General features: G+C 41.7%; 1 pseudogene; it reads left to right on the top strand.

Moving 5' to 3' along the window:
• The first annotated feature begins 441 nt into the window (after positions 1-441).
• On the top strand, positions 442-548 carry LOC134337633 (U6atac minor spliceosomal RNA; annotated as a pseudogene).
• Positions 549-6,566: the final 6,018 nt, after the last annotated feature.

The following is a 6,566-nucleotide window of genomic DNA, read 5'->3' on the forward strand; positions in this document are numbered from 1 at the left end:
AATTTCCCAGATCGGTTATTATTATTATTATTTTATGGAGGTATTCAAAATTATGGGGCTATATATAGGGTGAATGTAAGCAGGCTTTTTCCACTGCAGTTGGGAGAGACTAGAACTAGAGGTCATGGGTTAAGGGTGAAAGGTGAAATGTTTAAGGGGAAGATGAGGTGGAACTTCTTCACTCAGCGTTGTTGAGAGAGGGGAATAAGCTGCCAGCAGAAGTGGTGGATAGAGGTTCGATTTCAACATTTAAGAAAAATTTGGAAAGGTACATGGATGGGAGGGGTATGGAGAGCTATGGTCTGAGTGCAGATTGATGGGACTAGGCAGATTAACAGTCCAGCAAGGACTAGATGGGTCAAACGGCCTCTTTCTGTGCTGCAGTGTTCTATGATTCTATGACTCAAAATAACAGGCAGGATAGACAAAGGGAATCAGCATAGAGAAGGTTAACATTCCCCTTGATAAGGATGAAAGGGCCCTGGTGGCCTTGCACATACAAATGTTGAAGGCATTGTCATGTTAGCAGCATCTAACCACACCAGTGGTAATTATAATGCTTTACAGAGCCAGAGGTCACCAATTAAGATTCAATTTCCAATGCTGTCTGTAAGGAGTTTGTATCTTCTCCTTTTGACTATGTGGGTTTCCACCAGGGTCACAGGAGCAGAAATAGGCCATTTGGCAGGATAGACAAAGGAGAGTCAGTGGATGTTGTTCACTTGGTTTTTCAGAATCCCTTTGACAAGGTGGTGCACATGAGACTCCTTAACAAGATGAGAGTCCATAGCATTACAAGAAATATAATAGCAAGGATAGATTGGCTGACTAGCAGGAGGCAAAGAGTGGAATAAAGAGGGTCTTTTCTGGTTTGATGCCAGTGACTAGTGGTGTTCTGCGAGGGTCAGTGTTGGGACTGCTTCTTTTAATGTCATATGTCAATGATTTGGATGACAAAATTAATAACTTTGTGGCCAAGTTTACAGACGATACGAAAATAGGTGGTGGGGCAGGTGGCGTTGAGGAAGCAGGGCGTTTTAGACAGATCGGAAGAATGGGAAGATGGAATATAGTGTTCGGAAGTGTATGATCATGCATTTTTGGTATAGAAATAAAAGCATAGGCTATTTTCTAAATGGAGAGAAAATTCAAAAATCTGAGGTACAAAGGGACTTGGGAGTCCTCGTGCAGGATTCCCTAAAGGTTAAATTGTAAGTTGAGTTGGTGGTGAGGAAGGCAAATGCAATATCAACATTCATTTTGAGAGGACTAGAATATAAAAGCAAGGATGTAATGCTGAGCCTTTATAAGGCGTTTTTCAGACTGCACTTGGAGTATTGAGAGCAGCTTTGGGCCCCTTATCTAAGAAAACATGTGTTGGCATTGGAGAAGGTCCAGAGGAGAATCATGAGAACGATTCCGGGAATGAAAGCTAATGTATGAGGAGTGTTTGATAGCTCTGGGCCTGTACTCACTGGAGATTAGAAGAATGAAGAGGGATCGCATTGAAACCTATTGAATATTGACAAGCCAAGGTAGAGCGGATGTGGAGAAGATGTTTCTTATAGTGAGGGAGTCTAGGACCAGAGGGCACAGCCTCAGAATAGGGTCTCAGAATCCATTTAGAAAAGAGATGATGAGGAATATCTTTAGTCTTTAGAGGATGGTGAACACATGGAATTTATTGCTACAAACAGCTGTGGAGGTAAGTCATGGGCATACTTAAAGCGGTGGCTGATAAGTTCTTGATTAATCAAGCTCCAAAGATTATGGGGAGAAGGCACAAAAATGGGAATCAGAGGGATAATATATCAGCCATGATGGATGGTGGAGAAGACTCGATGGGCTGAATGGTCTAATCCTACTCCTATGTCTTATGGTCTTATGGTGACAATAAATAAGTAATTCCAATTCCAATATTTCAGGTCAAGATCCTAAATTTAACTGAATAGGAAGTGTTGCTGGTATGTAGCAGTACTGGAGGAAGGTGTTTGCAATAGGGATCAGGAAGAAAGGGGTGACAGGAGTTGGGGAGGGTATGGTGATATCACGTGTCACGTGTAAGAACATGATTGGATAGAGTTCGGAGCATGTGCAGAAATGACAGAATGATCAAGAAACTTGTATGGTGAAAACGTGGTTGCAGTTTGCTGTTGTAAATAAAAGTTCTAGTTCTGAGTGCTCAAGATGGCAGCACAGCGAAAGGTCTGCTTGCTGAGCTCAGCATCGCAACACTGATCATTTCGCATATAAACCTATCCGTTCCAACTTTTTTTTTAAATGCCCAAGTGTCGGATTTAATGACATGAACATTGATGAGTATTATTTTTGAGCTGCTTCAACACCATGCCATCGAAAAGCACTAAAAGGGCGGCCAGGATGGACTTCACAGAGCGCTTCCCCGGGGCTGAAAAGCTAGCTGCTGCTAGCTATGCTACCACGTTGGACCCTGCTTTTCATCAAGTAATTCAGGAAGTTATGGAGAACATATCCAAAATGATGGACGAGAAGCTGGGTCCACTCTTTTTAACACTCCAGAACCACACATTGGAGCTTAAAAATCTTGATACAAGAATGACCAAGGCCGAGGGCTGAGTCTCCGCTGTAGAAACTGTAGCTGATCAAGCCCAGATCCACATCCAGGTGCTAGAAAAGCAAGTTCAAAGCCTGTCTGACCAATTCGATGATCTTGAGAATAGAGGTAGGAGGAAGAACATACAGATTATCAATCTACCTGAAGGTACAGAAGGCAGCCAGCCAGCTGTCAAGTTTTTTGATTTGGAAACCAAGGCTTGTCGCATTAAAAGTGGAAAGAGCTCATCGTACACTGGCTCCAAAACCGGGCCCAGACCAATGCCCTCGACCTGTCCTCATGCAGTTCCATAATTTCGGTAATAAGCAAAGAGTGATGGAGGTTTCGAGACACCATGGGACTGATGCCCGGGCTTTAATATATGAGGGATCCAGGCTTATGTTTTTTCAAGATTTTTCAGCAGCTGTTATTCGGAAGCACAAGGAATTTGACCAGGTAAAGAAGCGCTGAGGAAATCCGGAATCCAGTAGTTTATGCTGTACCCAGCGGCACTGAAGATCACCTACAACGGAACCACCAAGATATTTGATTCTCCTGGCGAGCTAAAACTTTTGTAGACACATTGAGCTAAAGAATGTATATATTGTGTAGCCCTGGTTATGGGCGATAACATGCTCAATGGTCCCATTATTTTACCTTTTCATTACTCAACAGCAAAATATCTTATAGGATGGGTAACGTGTTTGTTTTGATTAATATAGTTTCATTATTTATTTAAGTTAGCGGTGCTGCTCCAGCCTGAAGGAGCTTAAGCATGACAGTAACAAATCGGTGGATTGATAAATTATGCCCTGTTTTCATTTTTGACTATGTTAAATGCCACATTGGCAGTGGGGCAGAATATGGGGTGCTAGAAGGTTCAGATATCCCCTTTAAGTGTGGGGTAAGTCTTCTTGTTCAGCGCTGTTGGCGCTTTGTTATTTTTGTGTGTGTTTTTTTTAATTCACTTATTGCTACTCAGCTGATCTTAAGTCGGGTTTCTTCTCCTCCGGAGTCAAATGATTGTTATAAAGGGATATGATCAGTAATATCTTAAAATTGTGCACTTGGAACATTAAGGGGAGTCATTCACCAATCAAGAGAAAGAAAATCCTACTAAACCTGAAAAAGGAAAGGGTGGACATAGCCTTATTGCAAGAGACACATTTAAATGATAAAGAACATCTAAAACTGCAACAGAGTGGATTTGATCGAGTCTATTTTTCATCTTTTAATACCAGGAGTACTGGGGTGGCCATTTTAATTAGGAAGAACCTACCTTTTAAGTTATTAGACTACATTAAGGATACGTATGGGAGATTTGTGATTGTTAAGGCTTCAATACATGGAGAGAAATATGGTAACCTCAATGTTTACTGCCCTCCAGCTCATCCTCTCAAATTCCTAATAGATGCTATCTCCAAACTTACAAGCTTTTCAATACAAAACATTATTGTAGATGGGGATTATAATTGTCTCATTGTCCCATTGATGGACAGAGTGCCTAGAGGTCCCCCATTGCTCTCCTCACAGTCCAAACAAATCATGGGCTTATGTGGAGAACTAGGACTTATGGATGTCTGGAAGTTGTTACATCCCTCAGACAAAGACTTCACATTTTTTTCTAATCCACACAAGTGTTATACCAAAATAAACATTTTTCTAACCCCCAAAATGCTCCTAGATTTAGTTGTATCCTGCACAATTGGAAATATCGCTGTTTCTGATCATGCAGCAGTATATTTAAATATTAAGCCCAAAGATAATTCAGCACGATCAAGACATTGGAGGCCGAATCCTTTTATTCTAAAAGATAATAAATTTATAGACTACTTTACTTCCGAATTTAAAACTTTCCTATCTATTAATTCCATCAATGATCTGGGAAACCGCTAAGGCTTATGCAAGGAGATTAATTATCTCCTACTCTACTCTTAAGAAGCGACAAGCTGTGGAACAGCAGCGCCTAGTGGAAGCAAGGCTTGCGGCAGCTGAAAATCCTCCTGGGAGGGGGGAGAAGATAGCGGTGCGACGGCAGCGCGTGGCCACTTCGGTGGTGATGTCTGTTATCTGTCAAGTAGGGGACCGTGCACGATTCTGATTTGATGGAGACAGACATGAGAGTGCGGAAGAACATCTGGAAACCTTCTGAAATGCCTGCTTCGTTGCCGCTGCTACTGTGTGGTAAATGGAATCGCCAGAGCTGAAGGCCCCAAAATCCTCGGCTTTGCGTGTTTCAGCGGCTGGGGAAAGGTCGAAAACGCTTGGCAGAGGATGGCACTCAGGAAGCTGTATCGGAGAGGCTGTTCGGAAGCTCGGAGTTTTCGGACAGATGGACTCAGGGTCGGCTGTGATCGGCTGCTTCCAAGGTATCGGCAAGTTGACGGTGCCTGGAGGTTTATGGCAGGGAGTTTCTCCCTTTTGCCGCCTGCTATCGGGACTCAGGAGTCGATCGACTTGGGACTTTGAGACTTTTTTTTTTACTGTGCCCATGGTCTGCTCTTTATCACATTATGGTATTGCTTTGCACTGCTGTAACTATATGTTATAATTATGTGGTTCTGTCAGTGTTAGTCTTTGGTCTGTCCTGTTTTCTGTGATATCACTCCGGAGAAACATTGTATCATTTCTTAATGCATGTATGCATTTCTAAATGACAATGAAAGAGGACTGAGTGTTCTCATAATCTAAAAAAAAGGATTATATTAATAAGCCTTCTGCAGCCAGGTTACAGAATATCACAGCCCTACGCTGTACACTAAACTCTTTACTTACACAAGCAGCCAAAAGAAAATTGACATTTGCTAAACAACGATTGTTTGAACGTGGTGAAAAACCAGGTAGGTACTTGGCTTATTTAGCTAGAAAGAAAAATGCCTCTCAGACTATTGCTTCAACTAGGGATGGGACAGGAGCCCTCACTAGTAATTCTAAAATGACTAATGTTGTGTTTAAGAATTTTTATTCTAAATTGTATTAACCTGAGCAATGTAATGATGGACAATCTAGGATGGAGTCCTTTTTCAGGAATTTAGATCTTCTAGGTATTTCTTCTGAACAAGAATCCCTCCTCAATGCTCCATTGTCTATACATGAGATACAGGAAGCTGTGAAACAGCTCCAAAGTGGGAAGGCTCCTGGTCCTGATGGACTCACTAGTGAATTCTATAACACGTTCACAGGGTTATTATCAGAGTCTATGCTAAACATGTTCAATCATGCATTTAATTATGGTCTCCTCCCACCATCCTTGAGAGAAGCTAATATCTCCCTAATTCTTAAGAAAGAGCCCTGAAGATTGTGCCTCCTACAGGCCTATTTCATTGATAAATGTTGACTTTAAAATCTTATCTAAAACCTTAGCGTTGCAATTAGAAACTGTGTTACCTTTTATCATAAAAGAGGATCAAACGGGTTTTGTAAAAGGCCATAGATCATCTAACAATATCAAAAGATAATGTGATTCAGGCATGTCAGCAACAGGCAGTGGATGGCTTGGTGGTTTCCGTAGATGCAGAAATGGCCTTTGATCGTGTCAAATGGCCCTATCTTTTTTTCACTTTAGAACGATTTGGTTTGGGCAATAATTTTATTAAGTGGGTGAAGGTTCTTTATAATGACCCTTTGGCTGCGATTCTCACGAATGGTATTAGGTCGGATAATTTTAGTGTTCCGCGGGGCAGCCAGCAGGGCTGCCCTTTATCACCACTACTTTTCACACTAGTGATCGAGCCATTGGCAGAGGCTATTCGGCGAGACCGCAAAATATCTGCTCCAGACATTGGACTAAAGTCACATAAAATTACATTGCATGCGGATGATGTTCTAATTTTCTTATCAAACGCTGCTATATCACTGCACTACCTTATACAATGCATCAATTTATTTAGTGCCTTTTCAGGTTATAAAATAAACTTTACTAAATCAGAGGCTATGCCTCTGGGGAATCTGCAGCAGGAACCTGACACTCAGGGTGTTTTCCCCTTTAAATGGT

Source organism: Mobula hypostoma, chromosome 24 (assembly GCF_963921235.1).
Source record: "Mobula hypostoma chromosome 24, sMobHyp1.1, whole genome shotgun sequence".
Taxonomy (NCBI): Eukaryota; Metazoa; Chordata; class Chondrichthyes; order Myliobatiformes; family Myliobatidae; genus Mobula; species Mobula hypostoma.